We start from the raw sequence: 9,883 nt of genomic DNA, 5'->3' as shown, positions 1-9,883 counted from the left end.
CCAGACGTCCGACTGTGGCATTTCTTTTAAAGCCCTTTATGTGATGTCGCCCAGACGTCCGACTGTGGCATTTCTTTTAAAGCCCTTTATGTGATGTCGCCCAGACGTCCGACTGTGGCATTTCTTTTAAAGCCCTTTATGTGATGTCGCCCAGACGTCCGACTGTGGCATTTTCTTTTAAAGCCCTTTATGTGATGTCGCCCAAACGTCCGATTGTGGCATTTCTTTGAAGCCTTTTATGTGGTGTCGCTAAGACGCCCGACTGCGGCATTTCTTTTAAGCCCTTTATGTGGTGTCGCTTAGATGCCCGACTGCGGCATGCATTTTATTTATTTACCTTTCGAGGCGTCGCTCCAAACACCCGATCGGTTTTCAGTTATTTATTTTTCAAGTCCTGCAATATTACCGTTGTTATATGAGCATCATCCTTGTTCATGACGCATTCATGCATTCATTGATTATATCTTTTGTCCGAACTGTCTTGCGAGTACTTTCAAGTACTCACCTGGCTTGTTGATTTGGCCAGATGTTGATGAAGGCGATCTCATGGATGAAGAGTTTGATAGCGAATCCGATGCCTAGAGGAGTCCCAGTCAGCCCGTGTGATCCTGTCTTGGTCATTGTATTATCCGCTTCCGCAACCCCGAAATAAATTCATCGAGCCTGACCTCGACGCTCGATGTGCTGCCAGTAGAAGTCAAGTTATCCACCACCACTTTTCCTCGAGCTAGTAGCATGCCACCACACCCCTGTGTCATAACCGCCCATATGTAAGATATTGGCGAGTTTGTAATAAATTGTTGAGCAGCCTCAGCTCAACCCTGTAATATATTTGATGCTACTGGTTCTCTGTTTATCAAGATTTTGTCTACCAGAAAGGATGACTTTTCCTATACTGGGTTTAAAAGATCGGTTTTATCAATAAACATTTTATTGAAAAGCCGGTCGTGACAGGCTTGGTAACCAGAGCCAGGATGACTGTAGGAAGCCACTAGGTGCGATCGCTAATTGATTATTGGCATGATAGAGTTATTCATGTTTTTATAAATGTAGTCATTTTTCTGTCAGTCAGCATAAAATTTATGATCTGATCACTCCGAATTTTTGCCTACTTTTGTAGATGGCCGGCAACGACTGCGAGTCTCAAATGTTCGCCAACGTGCCTGAGGGGTTCGTCAAACTCCTCTCCTTCATCGTTCAGGTCGTGATGGGGCCATCCGTGCGCCCAGTCTTCACGCTTTATCCACACAAGATCAACAACAGTCTGACTATGCACCAGGCCGCGGTGCAATTCAGGGGAGGTCATGCTGAAATACGCCGCCTCCGATTCGTGGGGAGAGCCATGCCTACAGAAAGGCATGCTATGCAGATGGCTGCCCGCGAGACGATAGCCCGTCTTCGGGATGTTCTTCCTGCAATGAAGACCCTTCGCTACCGCTACCTTCCATGACATGTGCCTTATACCTGTCACTACTCCTTCTCTTGCCCCAGAGGAGAGCGAGACGAAGCCTTTGAGATGCTTGTCGAGTACCTTCGAGCCCTAGAGGCAGCATTTGACTGCATGGTGGATGACCTCGTAGCTGCACGCATGGACTCAGTTCATGGTTGTGCTGCTAACAGGAGGGAACTCCTGCACACCGCTCCACCACTGACTTTTGTATCATCCGCAGCCTCTCACTCACCTACCATACTCGCCTCTGCTCGTCGTCTACCTACCACAGAGGAATTTAACCAAGCTATTGCACCCACTCCCGTCCACTCTGCACCACTTGTTGCACCCACTCCCATACGTGCTACCCCACCTATTCCACCCACTCGTGTTCGTGTTATTCCGCCTACGGCACCTGCTCCATCAGCTCAGCACAACGTTTCTCGTCTGGAACCTATTAGCGAGGAGGAGGTTGATTCCCCAGCATCTCTGCGTCTCACCCTCGGCAGGCCAAGGGAGATCCTCACCATCTCCGACTAAGTACGCATAGACGCCATGCGATGTATCGACTTGTGTAATATGTTTATATGTACATAGGTTGTGAGAAGTAGCCTGTTTATGCATCATGTAGGATCTGGAGGAGTGCACTAGTTTAAATAACATGTCAGAATTATGTACGCATATCCTGAGTGATGTAATGTATAATTATGCCTGCGTGTAAGATATGCAATAGTCCTTCTCCGCGCGAAATCGTGTGTTTCCAAAAATATCCTGGAGTTTAAAAATGTTCTTTGTGTGTGATTTTATTGACTTTTGCGACTCTCTTTCTTATCTTACGAGTTCACAAAATATATCCCCAGAGTGAAAGATGTCTCGTCCTTGGACGCGCTCCATGCCAACTCAGCCAGAAGAAAATTATGGCACACCGCAGAACCACAATTTCACTCAGGGTCAGACAAGTCAACAGGACAGTGAAACAGCTTTTACACAAGTTTGTCGTTTGTATGAACAGAGTCAGCAGCAACACCAGGAAATGATGAACCAGTTCATCAATATGGGAAGTAACCGTGGTCAGTATCAACCGCAATCCAAATTATCTGAGTTACAAAAGACGCGTCCTCCAACATTTTCTCATACTGACAAGCCTCTTGAGGCCGATGACTGGCTTCGAAACATGGAGAGAAAATTAATTATCGCACAGTGTTCAGACCGTGAAAAAGTACTGTATGCACCTCATTATCTCACAGGAGCAGCTGCATCGTGGTGGGAAAACTTCCTGCACATGCACCCCAACGAAAATGAAATCACCTGGGAAAATTTCGAAGAAGGTTTTCGTGGGGCACATATTACTTAAGAGTGTCATGAAAATCAAGAAGAAAGAATTTGATGAACTCAAGCAAAGGGCCATGACAGTGTCAGAATACAACAGCCAATTCACTCTGCTGTCTCGCTACGCCAATGAAGAACGCATGACCGAGAGCAAGAAGATGGAAAAATTCTTGGAAGGCCTGGCACCCGCCCTTAAGTGCCAGCTAGTTGTGCATACCTTTCCAGATTTTAAAACACTGGTGGATAAGGCCATTACCCTGGAAAATGAGAGACGTAGCTTGGAAGATTTCCGCAAACGAAAAAGGGACCAGACTACTTTTGCTCGCAATCACAGAAGCAAGAAGGAATTTCATAAGGGGGATTCACACAAAACCCCGACGAATAATTCACGTCCAATCAAGAATTTCCATGCAAGAGACAAAGAGTTCACCTATCGCCCAGGCGTTACCTGTTATGCTTGTGGAGAAGAAGGGCACTATGCCAAGCAGTGCCCCAAGCCAAGGAGCTCAACCCTGAAGCTAAATAATGGTGGCAATAATTCAGCACCAAAGTGAAGCAATTTCAACCCCAACAACCACCACCGGAAAGGTCACTTGAACCACGTGACCCGAGAGGAAGCACAGAACGCCCCAGATATCATACTCAGTACGTACCCCGTCAACACAATACCTGCCATGGTTTTGTTTGATTCTGGAGCTTCTCACTCATTCATTTCGAACAGTTTTGCTTTGCAAAATAATTTTTTGATGCTTCCCTTGGAAAAATCAATGATCATCAAGTCCCCTGGAATTAAGCAAGTGACCCAGAGTTACTGTCAAGGTGTGGTTATTGAATTTGAAGGATTGAAGTTTTACGCCAACCTTATTGTACTGGAAAGCAAAGGACTGGATGTCATCCTAGGAATGGATTGGTTAACCACCAACAAAGGTTTTATTGACTGCTTCAACCGTACCGTGATTCTCACACACCATCATGGGAAGAAAATAAAAGTTTCAGCCAAAGAGAGACAAATACCTCGGCAACCTAGATTAAACTAGGTGGGCGTTTCTGAGCTGAACAAGGTTCTAGTAGTATGTGAATTCCCAGACGTATTTCCAGAAGAACTACCAGGCATGCCACCAGACCGAGAGATAGAATTCAGCATTGAGCTAGCACCCGAAACCGCTCCTATTTACAAGAAACCTTACAGAATGGCACCATCCGAATTGGTAGAGTTGAAGAAGCAAATAAAAGAACTATTGGAGAAAGGATAAATACGAGCGAGCTCCTCACCTTGGGGTTCTCCAATTTTATTTGCCAAGAAGAAGGATGGAACAATGAGGTTGTGTATTGATTATCGAGCTCTCAACATGGTCACAATCAAGAACAAATACCCAATGCCCCGAATAAATGATTTATTCGATCAGCTCGCACAGGCCAAAGTCTTCTAAAAAAATTGACTTGAGATCAGGATACCACCAATTAAAAGTACGAACAGAAGATATTCCCAAGACCGCATTCACCTCCAGATATGGGCTGTATGAGTTCACAGTGATGCCATTCGGGCTAACCAACGCCCCCGCATATTTTGTTCACCTCATGAATAAAGTATTTATGAAGTATATGGACAAGTTTGTTGTGGTATTCATCGATGATATTCTGATATATTCCAAAACACCAGAAGAGCACGCCGAACATCTCAGGATTGTACTAAGAGAACTCAGGAAACATCAATTGTACGCCAAATTCAGCAAATGTGAATTTTGGCTAAAACAGGTGGGTTTTCTGGGCCACGTGCTAACCCAAGAAGGTATTGCAGTAGACCCGGAAAAAGTCAAGGCCGTACTTGGCTGGAAACCACCAGCTAACGTCACGGACATACGGAGTTTCTTGGGAATGGCAGGCTATTATCGGAGATTTATTGAAGGATTCTCTACTATAGCAAAGCCCATGACACAATTGCTCAAGAAAGGCAAGAAGTTTGAATGGACAGAAGCATGTGAGAAAAGCTTCCAAGAGCTAAAAAGCAAATTAACAACAGCACCAGTACTAATTGTGCCAGATATACACAAGAATTTTGAGGTATATTGTGACGCATCCTGGAAGGGCCTCGGATGCGTATTGATGCAAGAAGGCAAGGTAGTTGCGTATGTCTCTAGACAACTACGCAAGCATGAGGAAAATTATCCCACTCATGACTTGGAATTAGCAGCGGTCATTCATGCACTCAAGGAATGGAGACACTTCCTACTTGGGAATCGTTGTCAGATATACACAGACCATAAGAGTCTTAAGTATATTTTCACACAGCTAGAGTTAAATTTACGGCAACGACGCTGGTTAGAGTTGGTGAAGGATTATGATGTTGAAATCCACTATCATCCCGGAAAAGCAAATGTTGTGGCAGATGCACTTAGTCGAAATCCCAGCACGGACGACGACAGTATACCAAAGTTGAGGCCAGAATTTCAACAGGAATTTGCTCGACTCAATCTAATAATGGTCACCGAAGGCAGTGTGTCGAATATAGAAATACAGCCTACCCTGATGGAAAGGATCAAGGAAGCCCAGCACGGACACCCCAGCATTGAGGGCATAAAAAGAAAAGTGAGTTTGGGAAGAGACTCAGAATTCAACGTAGATGAGCAAGGAATATTGTGGTACGGAGAGAGGCTATGCGTACCAAATGTCAAGGACCTCAAACAGCAGATATTGACTGAAAGTCACACAGCTCCGTATTCAATCCATCCTGGAGGGACAAAAATGTACAAAGACCTTCAGGAATTTTTTTGGTGGCACGGTATGAAGAGAGATATAGCCACGTTCATTGCATGATGTGACTCTTGTCAACGTATCAAGGCCGAGCACCAGAAACCAGCCGGACTGTTATAGCCAAATAAGATACCCGAGTGGAAAAGGGACGAGATTGGAATGGACTTTATCGTTGGACTGCCACGGTCATGACACGGAAACAATGCCATATGGGTCATAACCGACAGATTAACCAAGGTGGCACATTTTATTCCGGTAAAAAAACAACTTACACCACTCAGAGACTAGTCAGACTTTATCTTGCCCGTATCGTCTGCCTGCATGGAGTCCCTAAGACTATCATCTCCGATAGAGGCACACAGTTCGTCTCTACATTCTAGGATCACCTACAACAGGCACTGGGAACCCAACTAGCCTTCAGTACCGCATACCATCCCCAGACTGATGGGCAGACGGAACGCGTAAACCAAATCCTAGAAGACATGCTAAGAGCCTGTGTCCTCACCTACGGGAACAGTTGGGAAGAAAGTTTGCCTTATGCAGAGTTCGCATACAACAACAGCTATCAAGCCAGCTTGCAAATGGCACCCTTTGAAGCTCTATATGGGAGAAGATTTCGTACCCCGCTAAATTGGTCAGAGACCGGAGACAGCCATATCTTTGGCCCAGATATGCTCAAGGAGGCCGAGGAGAAAGTTAAGACAATTAGAGAACGACTCAAAACAGCTCAAAGTCGGCAAAAGAGTTATTACAACTGAAAGCATCGGGAAATCAGTTTTGAACCCGAAGAATTGATATACCTGAGAGTTTCTCCTATGAAGGGTCTGCAACGATTCAGGATTAAGGGGAAACTAGCACCAAGATTCATCAGACCATTTCATATAGTGGCCCGACGAGGCAAGGTAGCCTACCAGCGAGACCTACCCGGAGACTTATCCGATATCCACAACGTGTTTCACATCTCACAATTGAGAAAATACATGAGCAACCCAGAGAAGCAAGTTTCACATGAGTATATTGACGTGCAACCGGACCTCACTTACCGGGAGCACCCAATAAAAATATTAGAAGAGTCTGAGAGGAGGACCCGACGGAAAACCATTAAGTTTTTCAGAGTTCAATGGAGTAATCACACCGAGGATGAAGCAACTTGGGAGAGCGAGGATTTTCTTCGGACAGAGCACCCACACCTGTTTAAGGATCAGCTGAAATCTCGGGGACGAGATTTTTCCTAAGGGGGTAGGTGCTGTGACACTCCAAAAATTTTGTGATTTTGTTTTCAGAAAGAGCCTTGCTTGGTTTGAAAGAAGGTCATTTAAACCCTTCCTAAAAACCATCTTCTAAGTTTGCCCTCTCAAAAATCCTTTTCTTGGATTTAGTTTCTTTTAAAAAGAAAACCCTTTTAGTTTTTGAGCTTTTATTTGGTTTTGATCCCTTCTAAATTTTACCATGCCTCCTATGGTGAAATTTTCCCAAAACCCCTCCTCCCACTTTGGTACAACCCAAACATTCTGTCCAAACTAATAAAATCCATTTTTGGATTTTATTCCAACTATTTCTCCTCCCAAAATAATTCTGTTTTTTCTTTTGAGCCTAGGTGAATTGCAAAGCAAGTACCCTAATGCTTTTGACTTTTGACCTCAACTCAACACCCCTGGATAGTCCTTTGTACCCACAACCCAGAACCATCTTGATCCACTCTTCTCCTTTTCAAATATTTCAAATTTCACTCACTGCAAGTTTGGACCAGATTTGCCAAATTTAGTGAAATTCATATCTACACCTCTCCAAAAATTCTACAAATATTCAGGCAGCCTCTAGATGCAATGAGAGGCCCCTCCACCAAAAACCAGCTTAGGGAAAAATCCCTACTTGCCTAGATCATTCTGTCAAACACCTTGCATGCACTGTCTCTGTTCATCTTCAGTTAAGTTCAGAGTTTCAGTGTCGATCTTCGTCAGAAATTCAGTCACATGCTCACAGTGCACTTGGCACGTTGCTCACGGCCTAGCTTGCTTGTCCGGAGCCTCACACACTCGCTTGGCGCCTTCCTGGCGTCGGTGGCGCCCTGGCCCGCCTGCGCCGGCGTGCTTTGCGGCGGCCGAATCACCGTAATGGCCGACAGGGAGCAAAACGGCGGCTCAACGCCATTCGGCGCCGCCCAAACCCCCTGGTGGCTCCGTGTGGCCATTTCCTCGCCAGCGCACGCATGCAGCACCGTTGCCGTGGCGCGGCACGCACAGAGCATGCTCCCTGCCGCCGACGGGCCCGCGCCGCCCCGTTCCGTCGAGCTCCCCCTAAGCAACCAAATCCTGACGCGGTTAGCACCTAAACGGAACGAGGGAACACCCATGATGACGCTCAACCTCTGAACCCTCCCATGCAACCACAGCGCCGCCGTAATCACCTCGCTGGAGAACCCCGTTCTCGGCAACCACCACGGGGCGGCTATATATAGCACCCCGAGCTTGCTCTCGCCCCCGCACGACTCCACCACCTCACTAGACCCCGCCCATCCACTGAACGAGCCTCGAGGGGCCTTTCCTCCTCGACTCCGGCCACCTCCGTCCGCCTCAGGCTCCGGCATCATTCTCTCCGGTGAGAACTCCTCCGCCGCCCTACTTTCGCCCGTAGCCTCGTACCACCTCTAGTAGGATAACCCCCACCTCAATTTTGACCCCGCAGCTCTCTCCGGCGAGATCCACGACCACCCGAATCACCGTCCGCCGGAGCAAGCGTCGCCGCCGATGTGGTACTCGCCGGCGACCACCACCACCTCCCACAGACGCGGAATGGCGCCCTGAACACAGAGGTACTCTCCGATCTCCCTGCCTCACCGTGGATCACCGCCGGCGACCACCGCGGCTCTCAGGCGCCGACGAGCCCCGACTCCCTCGTTTGAAATTTCAAACCTGACGGGTGGGACCCGCCCGTCAGCCTCTCCTTTGTTTTTTTAAATCGTTTACTGAAAGCGTACTCTGGCAAATACGCTTCCACTCTGAACCGTTTTTCTGGATTTTTCTGCAAAGCCCACTGGAAGTTTTCTGTTTCATTACAGATGGGTCCTTGGGTTAAAACCCTTATAACCTTTTAACAGAAAGGAATTTTTGAGTGATTCTTTTTCTGTCCTCTTCAAATTTTTGTCTAGTTTTTTATCATATTTATTATAAAAATATTTGGAACACTTTTCTGTAAACTCACGGTATTTACGTTGTGTACGTATTTTTCTTATACCGTAGATACTGGAGGAGGTGACGGAGCTGCAAACTTCGCACAGTTAGACTCCGACTACTCCGAACCAGGCAAGCATGTTTGAACTCTTGATATGATGAGTGTTGTTGCGCGTTTGCATTTTAGTATGGTCATGGCATGTTTATGAACATCACTTTGAATGTTATATTTCATGCACATAATCGGAAAGTAAGTTTCGGGAAGCATTATGTTGTTGGATACATATTTGCATAGCCATGTGTTGGCGTGAGGATGAGTAAGATGGCAGTGTTGTGACATGCCAGTCTTATGCCAGATTATTTGACTTCTGTGTCATCGTGAAACAAATCACATTTCCATTCATTCCTTCCTATACTGTCACATGTTTTCCGAAAGGAATATGGCATAGTAAGTTGCAAATCGTTTTCCTGGTACACACCAAATAGAGAGGCCGGGATGAGGGTTCCATGGCCCTGGATTAAAGCCCGTCATCCGGTCAGGGGGCATGGGTGTTTCCGGTTGGGACCGAGAGGGGGACACCCCTTAGAGCGCGCGTATAGAAATTTGATCCCATGCTATTCGAGGTTGTGGCCTCCCCGTCTCAAAGTTTTTCTTGGATGTTGTCCAGGGTGATTCCTGGCATCGTGAGGTGAAATGGGTGTGTACTAGTTAAATGTGTTTCTACTGAAATACCGTAAACGGAACTAGTCCTTCATGACGACGGAAATCCATTGGTTGTGGTCAGTTCATCCAAACTCTGCAGAGTCTCAAATCTTTCAATTATCTTGTGCTTTGTTCAAGTACTATATTCATCTTATCTTGTCAGGTATCAGCCTCAGTGACAAAACTCCGGTGGGATTTATGCGTGATAAATCCGGTTAAAAGATTATTCTTGTGGATGGACTAATCTTGTTATTTACATTTATCACAAGCCCTGTCTGCGATGTCGCTCAGACGTCCGATGGTGGCAGACTTGTTATTTACTTTTGTTATAGGCCCTGTTTGTGATGTCGCTCAGACGTCCGACGGTGGTATTTCATTTAAAGCCCTTTATGTGATGTCGCCCAAACGTCCGATTGTGGCATTTCTTTTAAAGCCCTTTATGTGATGTCGCCCAGACGTCCGACTGTGGCATTTCTTTTAAAGCCCTTTATGTGATGTCGC

Source organism: Triticum dicoccoides, chromosome 3B (assembly GCF_002162155.2).
Source record: "Triticum dicoccoides isolate Atlit2015 ecotype Zavitan chromosome 3B, WEW_v2.0, whole genome shotgun sequence".
Taxonomy (NCBI): Eukaryota; Viridiplantae; Streptophyta; class Magnoliopsida; order Poales; family Poaceae; genus Triticum; species Triticum dicoccoides.
Note: the sequence above shows the minus strand (reverse complement) of the source record.